We start from the raw sequence: 21,732 nt of genomic DNA, 5'->3' as shown, positions 1-21,732 counted from the left end.
GAAATTGCCTTGTATCTTTCTAGCAGCAGGGTACATCAAGACTTAGAGATATCTGCTAGAAAAAGAGTTACCTATTTCTGACTATAGCAAAGACATTCCACTGGAATATCTTTTGGAATTCCACCTTAGGACAGGAGAGCTTTAAAGAACCTTTATCATCTGTTCAGGTTTTTCTCAATCTGAGTTTCTTTTCTAGGTAAAGAATCCGAGCACACTCAAACTACTCTGAGATACCCAAGGTCATGACTAATGGAGTAAGTAAAAATTCAGACCAAATTAAGTTAATGAAGTATTTTTGTCATAAATCTTTAAGAATAATCTGATGATAAGACCACCTCATCTAGAATGATGATTCTGAGAGTAAACAGTATGAGATGATTGCAATTTAGTTAAGGAAAAAGGAATCATTATATTGTTCAGCTTCAGGGAATAAACAGTTCAAAGATTTTAAAATGAAGGCTGTATCAAGTGCATTTTTTTAAAATGATGTCCAGCAATAGATATTCTCCTTTAATAGCTGACAACAAATGTTTCGTTGTCTTTTTTATAAGTCAGCAATGTATTGCACAATGCAGGCATCCTCTGTGTGAAAGAAAAAAATTGCTTTTTTTTTTTTTTCTCTTTTGAGATCTGCTACCTTTTAAGATGTCTTCCCAGTTCTCTTCTTAGGATAGATATTACCTGTTCATTCCCTGCACATCTATAGGATATGTAGACTTCTTGGCTTTTGGACTCCTCACATAGGAGATCTGATTTCTAGAATATTTAGTTTGTCTATTGAATTTTAAAGAATTCACTTGCATAGAACGCCTCATTATCCTGCATGATTTCTCTGTACCTCTCTAGCTAAAGGGTCTTCCTTTAGAGTTGGAGTAGCCAGAACTATGCTTAATATTAAAGATACGGATAGACCAGCTAATGTCAACATCATGAAGGTTTTTTTCTGATTTCTCAAGTGTTTCCTAATTATTTTTCACACTGTGCTGTGATTTTGACTGCTGGGAAAAGCTGAACTGACATTTTGAAAGAGAAGCAACTGATTCTTCCCATTCTCTTTCACAAGGGATAATATCTAATGTAGATTCCATTGCTGTCTATATCATAGGTATGGTGATGACTAGCCAGGTTTTTAAGGTTGACCCCTTTAAGTGAAAAATAATAACAGCCCCAAAAAAATTTTTCTCCACAACAGCAAATTACATCTTACCTTACACAGAAACATACAATATGTTTTGTTTGCCATTTTAAAATTAAACCAGTCTTAAGTGTTTAATTTTTTCAAAGATAATACAAGTTGCTGGACTTTACTGCTTCAAAATTTCAGTTTCATCTTAATTACATTCCCTGACTTAAAGCACTCTAATAGAAATATTGTGTATTCAACACTGTTTTTTCTTTAGTAATTAACATAGCAGAAATATTAGGTATTTTTTTACCATTATCAAAAATTAGGGTATTAATTTTCATTTTATAATTTACTATAACTGCAGAATGATGCCTGAAATATCTGCCTTTTTTGATCTGTTTACATAAGACAACAGACAATTTCAAGAAATTGAAATGACAATAAAGACTCCCTGCACAATGAAGAAAGGTGTTTTTTCAAGCTGTACAAAACTAGATATCTAGAATCATTGAATCATTATCCAATGCTATAAAATACATTTGCAAAAAAATGCCAACTTATATATTACCTGTGGGAGGAGGATTTTCTGTACTATAGGAATTAAAATTGACTCACTGATTAACTCATATCAGCCGGATCTGATAACCCAAGTAGATGTTTTGGCCAAAGGTTGAAAATCAATCTTTAAAGAATCACATGCATGCAAGTTTCAACTGAGTTTAAGTTGTCTTTGTTATTCCCTGATTTTAAATCAAAGGTGAGAGCTTGAATACTCAGGCAGAAAAGGAATATAAATGACCACAAGTCTTTGATATGGAAGCTTATTAGCCTAACTGATAGTATTTCAAATAGTAGAACAATTTCAAAGCCATTTGTGCTCTTTTTTGAAGAAAAATAAAAAATGTTAGGTGCCCTGGAAGCAACAGGGAAATATCAGTCAGGAAAAGGACACTTCTGAACACAGAAAAGCTCAGGTTTTGATAGCTAAGTGAGTATTGCTGATGATACAGAGTAAAAATGTGGATATTATTCCCATTGCACAGTTCAGAGTAGAAGTCAGGAATCTGGTGAGGGAGCTGAAGGTAAGCAATGCCTCTTGAACCTTCTTGCAAATAAAGATTAAAAGAAAAGGAGCAGAGTCCTCAGTTAAATGGTAGAAGTGTAAGATTTTGAATTTAACAAACACAGGTCACCCATTACAGAATATTTACTGGTTCTACTGTATTTGTCTCATCTTTAACAGCAATTTCTCATCTGATAGATTAGTGAAGAAATTGGATTTCCTTTCCACAGCCTTGTTATGTTGCCCTCGAACAGATATTGGGGTGGCTGAAATTCCCCATGAGGACCAGGGCTTGCCAACATTAAGATGCTGTCTGTCTGTCTGTCTGTCTGTCTGTAGAGAATGTCATCCACTCAGTCTTCTTGGCCAGGTGGCCTGGGCAGACCCCACTATGAAATCACCTGCCCCTGTCTTCCTTTTGACCCTAACCTATAGGCTCTTGGTTAGCTCCTCATCCATCCCCAGGGAAAGCTCTATGGATTTCAGCTGGTCACTGATACAGAGGGTGACACTCCTCACCAAATTGGTCACCTTGGATCAACTGTTAGGCTAAATAATTTATAAAATCAACAAATACCAAAGGTGTGAAACACCTGCTTTCCCAAGGGTCCAAACTTTAACAGGAACACCTTGAGTGCTAAGTAGCAAATCAATTTAACTTCTGCTTTATTTAGATTGAAATAAGATCATCATATCTCACTATTTTGTATAAATTAAATATACTACCAGGATTTAAAAAGGAACTGCCAAAATACTGACTAAATTCCTCTGTATCTAACATTATACTTGCAACACCTCTCTGCAGATCTCAAAATCCTTCTTACAAAATAAAATCTCTGATCCAGTAAACAATTTTCCTATAAGTCTTTAAAATTAGCTGTATTTTTAACTCTGTTTATCTATGTTTTCTCTATTAAACTTGTTCTTTCTTCTCTTCTTTTTCCACATTTTTCATCACTGTACCAAATGACTTTGCCGTGTCGTATCCATATTTCTTTAACCTTTATTTGCTCTTTATTTGCTCACTGTGCTATGTGATGAAATTGTTGAACAACAACCCTGGGAACTGTATACCAGTCAGAACGTCATATTAGTCAAAATATAACTACCACAGGTTTTAAATAGATGAACAGATTATTTTTTTTTACTTTTGCTACCTTGCATTTCATTAACCATTGGAACAAGCTGCACAGAGACACTGTGAAAACCACCCTTGGAGGCTTTCATGCCCTGGCCTGGAAAAGATCTGAGCAACTGGTTGAATTCAGCATTGATCATGCTTTAAGCAGGCTAGTCTCAGTGAATATCTTGAGGATTGATCACCCTTTATCTACACTTTTATTTTTGCTAGACTGTGTAGGGCAGGAAGACGTTTGTCAAGGTCTGATGAGACCTTTCTGACGAGGAAAGACTTATGTTAAGTTTAGATTAAATTTGAAGGAAAGAATTATTCACAATATCCAAAATCAACAACACAACACAACAACAGTAAAACTGTGTGAAACAGATGGTTGTATACAGTATCTTCATCTTACAGCATGATTGCTAATTGAGGAAATAATCTTTAATCTTAATATTTTTAAGCTCTCCTTAAATTTTCCAAAAGACCTAGTGTGATCTTTCTTAATGTATGCCTGTTTGGTATACTGTCTCCTCTTTCTTCATACATGTTAGACTGGATAGTGCTTGGAAGAAGAGCAAGAAATACCCCACCTTGCCTTTCAATCCTACCAGAAAGATCTTAACTTTCCATCCAAGGTTTAATTTAACACTTTAATGTCCAGGATGTCTTCTGGTCATTCATCATTACTTACATGGTTCAAATGCCTCTTTGCATCACTGCATACTTAGCTACCAAAATATCTCTCCTTGACTCAATGTGGCCTAAAACTCTTTCCTCTTTACCCCGTTGCTGCTGGTAAAGTAGTGTGCACATATACGTGTGATTTTCAAGGTAGAGTCTTTCTGTCAGCAGATTTTCTCTGAATCACTATTTTCTTCAGCAGTCATCCCTCATGCCATCATCTTGGTGGAATAAATGCATTGATTTCCATGAAATTCAAGAATCTGAATTGTTCACCTTTAGGTAAACAGTGGGTTTGTGTGACTATGCTTCAGCTCAGTCACACAAGCACAGAGGTATTTGAGATACTCTCTTTCTGAGGTACTGTACAGCAATAAATTAGATTAGATAGGTTCCTTGTGTGCATCAGGTTTTAAACATAAGAAACCAATTTCTCTCAGATGCTGTTTTGTGTCTCTGTTCACAGACATCATTCATATTCTGGGAACTGTCTTCAGTGAGTTGTAACCACAACTCATTGTTTTGCTATTTGGATAATTCATATAATGCAGTCTCTTATTTGCATGTAAAAGTTACATAGCAACATCTCTTTATGTGTTGTCATCATTACTGGACTGATTTGGTTTAAAGCATAACTAATAGAAGGAGTTTGCTTAGACTTGAACCAATGGTTTGGAAAAAGGCATTGTCAAAATCCCCATTAGGAAGAAGAAGTGAACACCATAAGGAAGTGTAAATGTTCAAGGTGGTAAGATAAATCTTCCAATTTTCCTCAGTAACAAAAATATATTTGCTAAAATTCTCCATTAATTCAAGGAAGACATGGTACTGACTTATTAATATACACAGGGATTTCATGCACATCTCTGTGCATGAAATGAAAAACAATGAAAATTTTTCTTCTCTTCACAATTAAAATGTTTTCTTTAATTTCAATAGCACTTGTTATGCCAAAAGGACTAGATTTTTAAGATTTGCATATCTGTAAATCTTAAATAGTATCTATACTGCTATTATAATAAAATGTGGTTTGGTATGAATATATAGCTAGTTAAAATATTTTTATTTTCATTCCAAATCTGATCTATGCAAGTTTAATTGAATGTACGTTGTCCTAGGTAAGATCAATAGCAGTCTTGATTTTCTAACAGAAAACATTAAGAGTTTCCATGAATATTAGGTAATACAAATCAAAATGAATTTGTAATGAATTACTTGTTCTAGACAAGGTAACCATGGCTTTAATTTCTTGAAATGTCTTTCAAGTTCATGAAGATGGAATAGTTATTTTGTGTTATACATAATGCTGCTTATGTGGGGGGTTACCAAAAGCCATCCTTGACCAGAAATCCTGTATTTTTATGTGCTTAAGGATATGAAACAGAATTAAATAAAATTGTAGCCCTCCATTCTCTTTATTAGTGAAATAAAATTCACATAAACAATAGACAGCAAAAGATGCAATTAATATAGTTCAAGAATTTTGTCTATAAGAAATAATTTTCTGGAGGAACCTATTTTATAGATGGTCTGTATATATGGGGAGTTAAAGGTAGTATTTCTCATATTTTACCAGTTTCCATCTAAATAGAAGTTAGTATTGAATCGTGTCTCAAGCTAAGAGCTTTCCCAGGAAAAGAATCATTACACAAATTCCATTCACCCCACTGTTAATATGGATTAACTCTACTGAACTCACCAATGTAACTCTGGTATTATTGCAGGGTAATTTGGAACATGAAGTGTAGCAAGATAAAAACCCCAGTGTCATGATACAAAATACATATATATATATAAATATGCACAAAAAAATCATAATTCTCTCTGCAATACATTTGGTGTGTAACATTCTTCACAAAGGACTGTGCCCAGAGAAGCTGGTTAAATGTTATACACAATGTTCTAGGCCTCAGCTGCAGTATAATGGAGAAGGTCCTCATGTGCAAAACTTCTGTAAATTATTTTAAATTGTTTAATTAGGTAAAATCACCCAAAATATGCTCTTTAACTTTTTTTCCATAAATCTCTTTCTGAATTTGAAATATTTTTACCATCACTGGAGATTAAAAATATTGAGATAAAACCAGAGAAATAAGAAATTATATCTATTTTTCAAGAAATGAGCTTTTCCTTACTGGTTGTGGTGTGTGCATTTTAAAAATATACATAGTTGTGTGATAGGATATATAATATTTTTCACATGAAATAGCATGGTTGCAATCCACAGATGAGGCAAAAATGGAAAGTGAATTATACAGTTTACCTTTCAGCCCTGTTTCTATAAAAATTTAGTATCAGGTGCTATTTGAATTTATTTTAGCATATGATTGTCATGACTCAAAAAAATCATATTGCTATAAGAGTTTATCTAAGTAAAAAGGTGGAAAGTTCATTTAACCCAGGTAATTTCATTTATGTTCATCACATTTTTAAACAAAATAAAGCTAAATGAAATGCAACTTCAGTTTAGAGCCTAAGAGGGACCATCTGTATATAAAGGAAACAGCCAAGATATAAATGATTTTTTTTAAGTAGCATTTATTTTAGAAAACTATTATGGACTTTTCATGTTTGGGAGGTGTCACTCATAAGTGACAAAAAGACACTCTTCCTTATACAAGTTGCCAGGTCAGTATTTCCTCCTAGCTTTGGGAATCCTACCTTGATATCAAGGGAGAAAAGATAAGATAAATGTATATGTACATGAACATTCTGGGGAAAAATAAAATACACGGTTCTAATGAATTTAACTCTATCTACAATGATATAAAGTTTTTTACTAATTCTCCAGCTATATTTTACTTTATTCTTCAACTGTAAAAATACATGAACCACATTAGCCAAACGAAACCCACTCCACCAATAATAAATAAATCTGAGACTATCTACAAAGCATTCAATATTAAAAACCATTCATTACCTTCTGACCCTGTGCCAAATGCAAATATGTACAATGTTCACTGGCTATTTGCCAGTATCCCAAACAACAACCCACTTATAAAATTATGTGTGGTATTTTGAAACTGACAGCCTTGTCTTTCCAGTCTGCTTCTAGGAATCTGTCCAATAAAATATGTATTAAATAAGAAAATATTGTATATTGTGTTCTAAACACAGTTCTCTTAGTAAGAGGGAAGGGAGTGTAAATGAAAGTGAAGACAAGCACTGCACATGAAGCTGGTGATACATTCCAAGTGAGGGAGAAATAAGCAGCACCTTAATTCACAATCTTTGTTTAAAAAGGAAAGATGCCTGTTTGTTTGATTTACTGTGCGTTTTCCCATCCTAATTCACATTACATTATATACTTTATGTAAGCATTTAAAGATTAAATCTACATTTATTAAAGGGTATAGGGGCTTAGCTCTAGTTAAGATTTACTTCAGTGTACTGATTAGCAGAAACTAATGGGCTCTCTTGTTGTATCATGAATAGGTTTGTTTATTTAGGAAAAAAAAAAAGTATATATGATAAGATTTCTGGTATCCCTGACTGGTTTCACAACTTTCTCCTGTCTGAAATTACTGGAATATTGACAGCAAAAGACAGAATTTGTAATTAAAAAAAAAAAAAAAAAAAAAAAATTGAGCTGTTGTTTTGTTGGGGTTTTTTCTCCCCATAGTGGAAATTAAGATTTTGGGGACATATAAGCTTAAGATCATTATGAATAAATTATTTTTTAAAATTTTCATCACACTTTTAAGAAAAATGTCATGTTTTCAACTGATCAAATAAATCAAGAGTAATTGGTTTTCTCAGGCATTCTATCTCTTATCATCATGATGGCATAGAAAAACAAGCTAATGAGAGAGAAAAACCTTCACTCCAATCACTGACATATGTCGGAGAAGTTTGCACTTGAACATTGTGGATCATTCTGCTTTTTCTTTAATGAGTCTCTGCTTTGTTAGCCTGTCTGTAGTAGAAAAGAAGGATCTTTAAATGTATTGCATGCACACCAGAGCTGTTGAAAAACTTTGAAGCTCCTGAAGATAAATACAATGCAATTAATGCATCACCAGAGATATAAAGTTGGAAGTTAAGCTAAGTTATTGAACTACCTGCAGGCTGACACCATTTATGAAATTGTGATAGGACAGTAAACTGATGATTAAATATTCTCATGTAACACCAGTACTAGTTCAATATCTCAAGCATTTAGATACTGTTGTCCTTGAAAATATCATTGAGACAAAAAGGCTGATTTTTGGTGGGGAATGTTTTTTTGATGTTTTTATTATTATTTTTATTTTTGTTAAAATATTCTCAGCTGCAAGAGGATGGTTGCAACAAATTAGTTGTTGACAATGTTTCCTACAACAGATTCAATGGCTCAATTGCAGGCACTTTTATAGGCACCAACATAGGTATCAGCCATGTTTTCTGTCACAGATACAAAGGCATAATTACATTCACTTTTTAAATCAACATTTTGTCTACATGTTGTAGTCTGTGTACAGTAAAGGAGAGGGTAGTATCCTACTCTGCATCTTCATGAAAAGAAACCTTACTCACTCCACAAGTTCATATATAATATACAGGAGTTACTTCCAGTGTCTTTCTGAAGTAGATGCATTTTCATACTGCTTTATATGAGTTGCCTATAGATATTTTTATATTTCTTTAAAAGACACTGATAAACATTGGTTAGTTTCACATACAGAAACAAGACAAACATCTTTCTAAAAATGCTGTGTCATGAGATGTTATATCTTGATAAAGGCAATTTTTTAATTATGATGGATGATACTTGGGAAATAGCTGTATTACTATGTGCAAGTTGCATTATTTCAAATAAATTCCTTTGTGAAAAAAAAAAATTCAAAATCTTTCACTAAATAAAGAACTATGTCTGAAGACTCAGTTCAGAAATATTCCAACCAGGAACTGTCACAAATTAATACCATTTATAGAATACTAGATATACAATACAATGCTAGATATAGTGAAGTGAATCTCCAGCTTCAAATAGAAATTCTAACTTGTTCACATGTGAGTTTTCTTGCAACACAGCTATCTTGGAAAAAAAATTAAAAATCGATCTTGAAGAATCTGGATTTCTTGCTACTATTTTAATCCATACAATTTTCAAGTACAAAAAGTTGAGACTGGTCAAAAAATCAAGCATGGAAACTAAAGAATTTCAAGTTTTTTCTCGTGACCAATGGAGCACAAGCCAGTGATTTTCTGCAAAAAGCTGTCCTTGGAAAGTTAGACAGAGTCATAACTGTGTATGTCTCTCTTCATCCTCTTAGTTGAAAGCAGTACTCAAGGGAAGGCAGGGAAGGATGTCTTTCTTCTGTGTCTTTCTGTACTCTAGTGACTGCTGTCTGCCATATAGCAGAATAAGTAAGATTTTCATGAAAGCATATGCATTTAGCTGCTGCCGAGAGAAACCTGTTCATTTTAAATGCCATTACTAGAAAAAAGTAGTCCAGCTATATGTCACCCTGAAGCTACACACTCAGATTTTCTTAGCAGGGGTTGAATGTCATGAGTTGAATGCTTTTGCTGTCTGAGCTAGCATTCAGTTCATTCAGGCTTCATACAGCTTCGTGTAGAAGATTATACTCTGAGCATTACTACAACAAGACAATGAACTTGGATACATTCACAGATCAGCCAAGTCAAAGATCAAATAGAGATAAGAATTTTGAAAGCTATGAAATATTTTGAATGGTAGCTAAGAATATCACTGTATAAAACTTTTAGCTAAGAAACCCATTAAATGCTTTTTAGATTTGGTTGTTCATCATTACTATCACTGATTTATTGAACAAGCAAGATTAACTATAAGCAAAAGTAGAATTATGATACCTTTTTAAGGATACACTTCGACAAATATGTATGTGTTAGTGTCTGATGAAAGGGACAAACTAAAAATGCTAATATTGCAACTATAGCTCATATATTCTATCTTGCCCCTCATTAAGCTTGTAAATAAAAAATTAATTTCCGGGTCCAGTACAGAGTAGATATATTTTGCTGTTAAATGAATTAATTTATGAAAAACAATGTAGAAGGGAGATTTATCTTTTATAAAACTTATTTCAGTCATTGTTTTTCCCCTGAAATATTGTTAATACTCATGTTTGCTGAATGTTGCAAGTGAAATTACTGTTTTCTGATAAGTTTTGTATGAGTCATTTAAATTAGAGTATGAATAATTACACAAACTTAATTTTATTTCCTTCATGAGATGTAAGGTATGATTAAAAAAAACCACTGTAACAAGTCATGGTGGTGTTTCCTTTTTCCTTATCGACAAGGTTTTTTCCATTGGGCACCTTCTTTTCCCTGATAAAATCATATCCACTTTAATGAATGCTTGCTCCTCTCAGCTAAAAATCTGCATTTTTGGACCTCATCCAAAAAGCAATGAAATCAATGAAAATCTTTCCATTCGTTTCAGAGGGCTTTGAGTCAAGCTTTATAGCTAAGCAGCTGTTTGGTACTTCTAAGCAATATAAAACATTCTTTTGGGTTATATGCATTTTTTTCTGTACTGTACAACTACTCCATGTAAATTCTGAGTTTAATAACAACATGTCTCTCTGCAGTTGACATTCTCCAATCTCATTAGGTGTACCTGATCTGAATATATCTTGTAATAGGAGTAACTGTTAAATGTGATAACTAAATTGACTGAAGTAAAAAACAAGGCTGTCAAACCAGAAATGCTAAATAATACTGTTTCCAGGAAGCAACTAACACTGGTGACATTGTCATCTATTCCTGTAAAAAGCTATGATGAAAATGAAATATCTCAAATACGAATTCAGATGATTCATGTCAAATGCAGCCTTTAAAATACTGTCAGGATAAATGAAAAATGTAATGTCATTTGCAGCCAACTCCACATAGTTCTGCCATTAGAAACACAGTTGAGGTTATAAATAGATAGTTTTACACAAAGCCGATACTATATGTGAAACAGACAATTTAAGTTTTCTCCCATCAGAAATAGTCCTTATATACAGTATATCAGGCAGAACTTGTAACAGGAATACACTTGAAAGGATAACAATACCTCCATTCTCAAAAAGATTTTAACAGGAGAATATTACATTATCACATCGCTAGTAACACTATTGTTCTCAAAATTATGTGCTACCCTGGATGATCCCAAATAAATTGGATTATTGGTCTAATGCTCCATGGGCTAATAGTAGATAGTAGTACATTGGCTGGCACAAAAGTTTTGTCACATTTGTGTAGTACTGCTCTCCAGAAGTAGGGAAATGGTTGAGTCATTCTGCTGAAGTTCTGTACAAACACTGTATTTCTTTCCTTTCCTTTTCTGTATTTCCTTTCCTTTTGTTTTTCTCTTCCCATGCCCCATTTTTTTACTATCCATCCCATACCTTTAGAATGAAATCACATAGCTTTTAGAAAATTTCTTGTCTATATTACAATTTTTAGTCTTTTTCCTGATCAAAATACTTCAGACACTATATACTATGCTGAGTTTTAATCTCTTGCACTCACTGAAATAACACTATGATATCCTTCAACAACATTTGCAATAAAGAGGGCATGCAGAGCATTGCTCTGTTCAGTACATTATAGTTTGGAAAATAAACTTTTCCTTCAGTTGCCCCAAAGTTAAATATTCTGTTATTTTTTTCTGTCAACAGTCAATGTCCAATGTAGTTTTAATTTATAAGTTTTAATTTATAAGTGTGCTTCTGAAATTCTGAAAGACCTTGCAGGACGCCCATGCATATTTTTAGCCTATTCAGTGGGAATTAAGATAATTTAATTTAGCTGATTTAACAGTGATGTTTTTGCTGTTTTACAAAGTTACTAGTTGTTACTAAAATAACTGTTGGAGTCCATCCAGCAAAAGAGGACTCGTGTGTGAGTTCGGTGTACAGCTGGGGTAAATCACCCTTCTCTATCTTATGAGTTTGTCCAGGTTTGGGCCAGGACAAAATTAATTTTCTGTCTTGTAATTTTGTTTTCAGTGAAGTCTTTTGTAAGTAGCTGTACTTGCTGAAATTAACAGCAAGTTTCTCAGTCAGTGTCTACTTCTAGGACTGGTAATGCTCTATGTTTACAGTTACTGCCAGAGAATGTTATGCAGAACCAAGGACACTGATCAATTCTGAGGAACATCTTGTGCTTCAGAAAGAGAAAAGGAGTAAAGAGGTCTCACCTGCCACCCTCCTTTATGGAGGAGCGGATAAGATAAATGACCAAAATTGACCAAACAGAGTATTCATCCCATACACGTCACACTCGGTATAAATTTGCAGGATCATGAAGGTCAAGCCCCTTCTGCCCTCTTCCTTCAGCCTTTTGCCTTCACCTGCCCCTGTTTGCTTTGGCATCCTGGGAGGATTCCATCCATTCCTCTGCCTGTGGTCCTGATCCGTGCCAGCCCATATCTGTGTGTTCCTGCCTCCAGCTCCCGACTGCTGCTGGCTCCAGGAGTCCAGCCTGGACTTTCCCAGGGCTGCCCTGCAGCCTCGGTGGTGACGTGAGAGTTATTGAGGGGAGGGGGTAGAAACGTGGTATCATTTTCCTATATATTTGTATATAGTTAGTAATTTTTGCTTTTAATCATTACTGTTTCATTAAAGCTGTGTAGTTTAGTTTTCAACCCCAAAGTTTCTCTCCCTCATTCTCTCTCCTTCCTTTATCAGGGAGGGGGGGGGGAGATTAATAGAGAGTATCTGTCATTTGGTTAATTGCCAGCCCAGCGTTAAACCCTTACAACCTTGAATACAGAATCACACACAGGATTACAGGATGGTTGAGCCTGGAGACACTCCTGACTTCTGAAGTTCTACTGCAAAACTTTGGAATAGGGTAAGGCAAAGCAAGTTGCTCAGGGCTGTGTCCAGTCAGGTTTTGACTGTTAGCAAGGATGTAGGCTCCACAGCATCTATGGGAAGCCCGCTCTCATATTTGCAAATATTAGAATAGTTTTTTCTTACGCTTCAGACAGAATTTCCTATGTTTCAGTTTGTGTCCATTGCCTCTTGTCCAGTCACTGATCACTGGGTCTGGCTCTGGTTTCCTTATTCCCCTGTTGTGGTATTTATGCATATGGGTGAGATCTTCCTGAGCCTTCTCTTCTCCATGCTCCTTGTATGCCAGATGCTCCCGTCCCTTAGTCATCAACACCCTACAGGAAGGGCTGTTTCTTGTGGTATTTCTATATAGTATCACCATAAATGCTGGCATGCAAATGAGAAAGGGTCAGTCAGTGAAACAGTATTTCAGCAATTCCAGAACTAGTCTTGGCATGACAGAAGTACCACTTTATGTCTACTGTTAAAATATAACATATTTCCAGACCCATATTAATTCCCATATGACCTACTTTCAGCAGCAGCTCTTGTTTCAGCAACAGAAGATTCAGATCCGTGCTTATGCTGCAACTTAAGTGCCAGCTTCTCATAATCACAAAGAACAAAAGCAGCAAAATTAAATGTAATTGTTGTGGTATTCAAGTGTATTCATACTAACAAATGTTTTTTCTTCTTGGTCATAACTAAGGTTCCGAGTTACTAGGAAAACTGAGCCTGATAGGCATAATTATTGAAACATTTCCTGGGGGGGAAAAAAAAAAAAAAAAAAAGTGGACCAGAAATCCAGAAAGCTATGACTGTGAAAATAACTGAAATCTTAAAAACTGCAATATGTATAATATGAATTGGGAAGCACACACAATAACTGATTTGGTTTTGGTTAGATGAATGGAAATGACTGATATTTTGTGGCATTTTTCAAACAGAGCTTTCTGAGGGCTTTTTGCTTTTGATTTTCTATCCCGTTCCATGTTTGTTATAACAACATAAAAGAAGTTAGGGCAGATGGGAACGCACTAGAAACTGGGTAAATGGTTCCTGACACTATTCTTCCATCTGTTTCTGTTTTCTTCCATACAGTGAATTTGTTCACTCTCTTCTGAGGATAGTCAAATCCGAAGGAACAAATTTTTGGATCTGCTCAAAGAAGGAGATTTTTTTTCTTTGATCCAAATACAAAATCTGCAGATCTCTTTCTCAGCAGATGCAAGATATTACATAATCTGAGCATCAATGTTTTCACTTTTTTAACTTAAAACATCTTCTGTGAATTCTTTTCTGTTACTTCTTTCCTACACTGATAGAGTATATATTGAGAAAAATATTAATCATGCTGCTGAAATATATTGTACTTACAGAGGGCACATGGAGCACGTTTGTCCTATGAACATATTTTCCTTGAAATTTTGTTTTCATGCCATGTAGATGGATATGGCCACTGAATATATTTCTAATGCTACTAAAATTTGTTGAAATGACTAAAGAACTTACCATACCGCTGTGGTATAGATTGCAGGAAAATAAAACAGTACATTGTCATTTGCATATACAAACCCTAATTGTTCAACACTAACCTAATAATAATACAAACAGTAACTGTTTAAATAGCCTAAAACTCTTCTGTTTGATGGAAATTTTCATTAGTAAGCTTAAAAGATCCACTAAATCAGAGCCTTTGGATACTTCTGGAAAGCTCCTTTTCAGGATAGCTTCCTTTCAAAAGTCAGCATTGGCTCAAATGCTTTCCATTAAATTATTCAATACTATCAGAGGAAAAAAATAGGTAGCTTTTGAATTTCCGACTGCTATGGTTTCATGGTTTATATATATATGTTTTCATGTGTCTTTCTGAAAAGAACAGGTACTCTTCTGTTCTCATGATTTTGCCTCCTCATGTTGGTGGGTTTTTCCCAATACATGGATTCATGGGCTGCTATTTTAAAGGCCAAATAAACAGGATACTATAAAATACTTTAATCCATTATACTTAATGAAGCATGTGAATTTAGAGGGTTTATTCGAAAAGTTGTTCAGGGGCAGTGAGAGTAATACAGTATAACAACCTAAGAAATATTCTAAATTGACCTCTTATTGTGGCTTGACATGATATCTACAATCTCAGGTTAAGAATAGTAGAAAATACCCAAAGCTTTTAAATAAAATGCAGGAAAAGTCTCTGAAAGTTTGACATACTGTAAAACTGTTAAGAATAAGAGATATTATTTTTCTCATCTGGCTCAGTATATGGTTATGTGGGCCATGGCTTTGGTGAGCACTTGGCACCCAGGCAGGGTCAACCCACCACAGTTGTACATGTAAGTGAGCTTTAAAAGTCATCCACACACCCATCCTGTTTAAGAACTGATCTAAAAGAAAGTAGAGCAAACTAGAGAGGAAGATAGGTTGTTATTATTAAATGTTGTGTTGGCTTTTTTTCCGATAATTTTAATTATTTTAACTAAATAAAGTGTCAAACGTTTTGAAAAGACCTGTAAGATAAGGAATATGGATTAACTGAACTTTAGATTAATTGCAGTAATGAGAGCAACAGGAAATGTTTAAAAATGGATTCTAAACTCTTAGGAAATATACTTAATTACTACTGTTTTCTAATTGCAATTAGTGAGTTGTGTACTCGGACCTACATTATTAAGTCATATGAATAGTCCTTAGACTGCTTGCTTGACACGTTGCCTGAATTTTCTTTGACTGAAGAATAGGTTAATTTAGAACAATTTAAGACTTCCTCAGTTGACTAAATTAGTTGTTCATATTTAATGTCCATATTTCTCTAATTGCCACTGATGTCTTACAAGCTACAGTACACTTGACAGTGAGCCAATACAATAACTCTCTTGAAGATTTCCAAGATATGTTCTGTAGCCAGAAACTTTATATCAATAATTCATACTTACAAGAATTTAGGTACCATGAAAATGAATACAACTTCAGCTGAAGTAAAATATTAAGCTACCTGCAGAAGAGATGTCTAATTTCAATGTTACCATTGCTATTCTACAAAATAAAAATATGTACCCAATGACAAATGTGCAAGATTTAAAAACATTTTAAAATAGCATAGTCTTTAGGAAGAGAGGTCTCTGTTGACTGGAGAAAGGCAAATGTCGTAACTTTTTCCAAAAACGACAAAAGATCAGTACCAGGAACTACAGGATGGTCAGCCTCATTTCAGTTCCTGGGAAAGTCACAGAGCTAGTCTCTTTGCAGCACACTTTTGGGCCCATGAAATCAAATAGGATATTAGAAGTCACCAGCATGGATTTACTAAGAGTAAATTGTGCTTAGCCAACCTGGTTGTCTTATGTGAAAAAATGACTAGATTTTTGGTTTGGGGGACAATGTTGGATGTTATTTGCATAAGCTTTAACAAGATTTTGAACTTCCATGATAATGGAGTTGGGATGTTACAATCTGCACAGCCAGGCAACCATTGGATCAAATATGTTTGGATGACGGGGCTCCAAAGTTGGATAATGGGTCATAATTTACATGGATGCCTGTGTCAAGTGGAATATGACAGGGGTCTGCAGGATCATTATGAAATTCATCAGAGGCAAAAGTGAAACTCTTTAAATGCCAAGAAACTTTTCCCATTAGAGGGGACAAATGGACCTTGAAACAATACTGTCTAAGGTTGGAGAAGCCATGAAGCAGCCCATAGGGAAAGACCCTGAGGTGGATGTGAGCAGCAAGATGAGCATGAGACCATGGTGTGTATGTGGGCAGCAAAGGCTTCCAACAAACTTCTGGGCTGTATGAACAGTATTGCATCGAGGGAATGGCTTGACTCCCTCTACATGGCACTTGTCAGTCCACATCTAGGTACTGTATCCAGTTTTTCCTGTTTTTTCTGACAGGAAAGACATGGAGTTTTGCCAATTGAGAATGGTAATGAAATGGTAATGAAACTTGGACACCAGAGTGAAAAGAGTAGATGTGTTTTGCTGGTGCTAGTTAAAGAGTACAACCAAATAAGAAAAATACAGAACAAAGTACCTAGAGCAGACAGATAGAAAGTATACAGGGTAACATTGCATCAGTTATTACTACATAAGAGAAAGGATACTGATTAAGAGAGGTACATCACCACTTGCATACGTTACCATAATCCAGTTGCCGAGGAGCCCTGGTTGCAGCGAGGATTTGGAGAACCCTTCCCAGCAAGTGGGAAAATCCTACGTGGTTTGTCCACCCATAGGTGAGGCATCCAAAGTGGCTTCAAGAGGGTCCAGCCTTATATGCTTAAAAAAAACAGCAAATCAGAATGACTTGCATATTTTGCTATGCAGAACTGTCTGATTTACCCCTTGCAACCAACCAGGACCAAGACATGGCCAGACTCTCCCCTTGTGAGTGGTAGGGTTTCCTAAAATATTACCTCCAGATGTCAAGTCAGCACAAGCATTATTTTGGATGGTTAGTTGCTGGCGTCAGCATGACTATTGTTATAACCCAACACAATACCCACTGATACAAAGGTTATTAATAAAAAAGACAGCATTCATCTATAGGTCATCTATGGCATGGGCCTGTTGTCCAAGCCTGAACACTACACATGGGAAAACTGGAGGGAGTCAGTGGAGACCCTCCAAGGTGGTGGGGTCTGGAGCACTTTTGTCCTGAGAAGAGACAAGCGAGTAACAAGTTTCATACTTAACACAAGGAGCAACTTTTTCCTCATGAGGAAAGTGAGGTAGTGGAGAAAGTTGCTCTGAAACCTATGTTATCCTTGTACTTGGAGTATTTCAAATCACAACAGGAAGAAGCTGTATGTAAACAGTGTGGTCTCACCCCACAGCTGTCTCTGCTTTGGGCTGTGGGGTGTTCTAGAGATCTCCTGAAGTCCCTGCAAGCCTCATTTACCCCTTTGGACCATAGAAAACAAAGATATGCATTGAAATTATTCTTTGATCCTGTATTGTGAGATAAATTAAAATGACACAGAGAACCACCGAGTCACTAGAGCTTAAAGACAAAATAAATAAGACTGAAAATAGGGTAAATGACATGCATAAGTGGTTATTTTCATAGCATTCGGGGAGAGATATAAATTAATAGAGATAATTACATTTAGAATTTTGCAGTATATATGAATTACTCGGCACTCATGCTAAGAAACACTGCATATTTTCTAGTGCAAAATGTGCTCTGTGATGGCAGAAAATTATCTTCCTTTCAATTTTAAGTCAAAGTTATGTATTGTACTCCCATATGGAGACATGCCCAGAGTTGAAGGCATTGTAAAAGTATATGATTGCTAAAAAATATTATTCTGTTTTATCTGGCAGAGGAGCTGAATGTTAATTGCTTTTCCTCTGTCCTTTTTATTTATCTAAGAAATTTGAGCTACATGACTGTCTGAATACCAGTGGACCACAACAGATTTGGTTTTTAAAAAAACAGTAGCTTATTGCACGAGAACCTGTGTCATTTCAACACGGAGCAGAAAATAACTTGGCAGGATACTGAGATTGATTGATCTTGGAAAGATTTTGGGTTGTCTTGTGAACAGTTGGATTGGTAACACAGACAGATGGGCTGTTACTGCAAAGAGTTGGTGTGTTGCTAGGGAGAGTTGGAATGCTACGCCGGACAGGTGTCAAATTTGTGAACTGGTGTTCAGAATAGATGTTACATTATCTGCATATGTACATATATATATGAACAATGGACATACACATACATATCTGTGTGTATCCATTGCTACCTTAGCACTTGGAGCTACAGCCACATTTTCTCAAAATTGAGAATGTAAAGGTCACATTCTTAAAGGCACCTTTTGACAAAAAGCAGGACGGACAGATTTCGGATGAAATTGTATATGTAAATCAGGAACAGCACCAATTCCAGTATGCACTGAAATCCCACTCAACTCTTATTATGATGTCTTAATTATAATTTAAGATAGTATAGCTATTATGCTGCATGTGAATTGGCTTCACTATGATAGAGCTTCATAACCAAGGTACAAAGACTAGTTATTGCATCCCATTTAACAGTACAAAAGGCAAATTTTGGTTGAAGGTGGTGATTGTTCCATGATAATGAGAAATAAAATAATCTTAAAACATCTTCCTTGCCCCTATACCTTCTTTCCAATCTCAGCTTAATTTGTGACTTCACTACCTACTTTTCCACCAGTAGCACAAGGGGACAGATAATGGGGATTGGGTCAGCACATCACACATTGTCTCTGCTGCTCCTTCCTCCTCACTCTTTTTGCCTGCTCCAGCATGGGGTACATTCCATAGGAGACAGTACTCTACAAACTTCTCCAATGTATGTCCTTCCCATAGGCTCCATTTCTTCACAAACTGCTCCAGCATGCGCCCCTTCCATGGGGAAGGCTCTTCCAGTGTGAGTCTTCCATATGGCTGCAAGTCCTGCTCACAAACCTGTTCTGGTGTGGGATTCTCCAGGGGCTGCAAGTGGATACCTCCTCCACTGTGGACCCCCATGAGCTGTAGGGGGACAGCCTGTCTCACCGTGGTCTTCACAGGTTGATAGAAATATCTGCTCGGATGCCTGAAGCTCCTCCTCCCCCTCCTTTTTCATTGACCCTCGTGTGTGCAGAGTTATTTCTCTCACATATTCTCATTCCTCTCCCGAGCTGCAATTGCACAATAGTTTTTTTCTCTTTCTTAAATAAGATACCCAAGATGAGTTACCACTGTTGCTGGGCTCAGCCATGGTCAGCAGCAGGTCCATCTTGGATCCAGTAAGCATTGTCTCTGTTGGACAAGGAGGAAGCTTCTCTCAGCTTCTCACACAATCCATCTTTTTGATCCCCCACATTACCAAAATTTTGCTATGCAAACCAAATAGAGCAAGAAGATAGGTTTGGACAGGTTTTGGTAAGCAGAAATTTTAGTTTATTCTCTCTCTGCTGGCACTGTTACTATTCAGGAGTTCCTATATTGTTCTAAAAAAGCTCAGTAGCTGGGAAACTAAGGTGGGGGAGGTTTCATTCCCTGTACATGATTTTTTGAGATGCCTGAAAAGAACACTGGTAACACAGAGAAGCTCTGATAAAGGATCTTCCACCCCTTTTGCAAACAGTAGTAGTAAGTGAGGTTTGTGCCTTATTTTGCTTTATTGATATGTGAGAAACTGTTTTACTTATTCTTATAGGACAAGAAGCACATCTTACTGACTTAAAAATAGCCATCTCCTTTTAAAATCTGTGAAAATCAGGTCAACTTTATTTTTGGTGTCCAAATCAACACTGAGAATGTGAGAAAAATATGCTTCTTTTCCTTTATACAAATTGTTCCCTACATGCACATGTACTTAAAGAGATTTATATCATTTGTGTCCTCTTCTCCGGTGTCCAGCATGTCTCTAAGAGGAATTAATGTGTTAAAAAGGCATCATAGAGAATTGCTGGTGAGTTAAAATATAATCTGAATGAAAAAAAATAGCAATGCTAAAGCTGAATAAACTAATCAAATGATTACCAATAAGCAGGTTCCATTTCATTAGCTAGAAAGATTTTTGTCCAAAGAGGTAATTTCATAATCCTGTTCAGTAAATCCAGCTCTCAACAGATGTCCTTATTCAGATGAGTTGCACTGTACATCTGAATAATTAGATTGTACATGGGTGGCTTGAACTTCATTGCTTGGTGCAAAGAGCTGACGTGCATCTTTTCAGGTCATGTGAACTTAATTTGGGATCTTTAATGTAATGGTGGGTAGGCTTTCTGAACAATTGACATTCCACACTAATGGGGGATTCACAGGGGTTAGAAGGTTGAATGGATGAAAGCACTGCTATATTACAGACTCACACTTTAAAACTAATTTGGAGATAGAATTTCACCTTTTCAATTCTTCCCTAAATGCAGTCACAAAGCACAATTGCTCAGGCTTCATACATGCCATGGCTTTGGCCCTGCAATCATAAGCAAAGATGTCACAGTTAGGAGATGTAAATGTGTAACAGCACTAGGCATCACTTAGGAATATGTTTAAAAACAAGTAAAACTAAGTGCTGAGTATTCAAAAGTTGGGTACCGTGTTAAATTGATGAGATAAAATGTGTTACAGTGTCTCATGGGAAGCAAAAGGAGGAAAGATCTGTAGATCTAATTCTGTAGATCTGTTTCCCTCCCCAGAACATTACAGAAAGAAATAAAAATCAGGGATGTTTAATTTTCCATGTTTGGTTTTTATATTCATTCAATTTTTAATTTGTTACAGTAATTGAAGAAAGAAAGTAAGACCATATTTTTCTTTCTTGCTTGCTTTCTTCTACAATGGCAGATGATGGTTTTAGTGTTTCACAGGCCCCAGTCAATTAGGTAAGGTTAAAGATTCATACAGTTTTAAAAACTACATAGTGGTAGATATAGAAGGGTAATATGAGAAGGAAAAGAAAGGTAGTTAGAGGAAAAACAAAACAGCCAGTGACCCAGAAATGTAGGCTGATTTTATGCATTGAAGAAAACAGAAAAGGTTTCCTACCATGGGCAAATTCCAAGTGGGAAAGTATTAAAAAAAATAAAGACTTCATGATATAGCTTATTTCCCTGTATGCGATCAGGCTGTTTTCTTTCTGATGAAATTACAAGTAAATGCTATAATACTAGTGTGTTGTATTAACAAACATGCATGCATGATACATTTATTTTTGCATTAGAAAAGGGCCTGGATGACAAAAGATTCTGTATTTGAGATCCATTTCACATCTCATCTTTATAATCAAGCTGACTTGCCTTGTGGCATTAGATGAAGCACCAATGGCTAATAGAGGACAGAAAGAAAAGAAAACTGGAATAAAATTTCACAGGAAATTGTTATGGAATTAAGCAAAAGATTTGGAGTGCTTTTTCTGAAAAAAAAAAAAAATCTTTGATTTTTGCTTGTCCTAATTAGATGTATCTTATGAAAAGTTCAAT

The sequence above is a fragment of the Heliangelus exortis genome, chromosome 1, assembly GCF_036169615.1.
Source record: "Heliangelus exortis chromosome 1, bHelExo1.hap1, whole genome shotgun sequence".
Lineage (NCBI taxonomy): Eukaryota > Metazoa > Chordata > Aves > Apodiformes > Trochilidae > Heliangelus > Heliangelus exortis.
Note: the sequence above shows the minus strand (reverse complement) of the source record.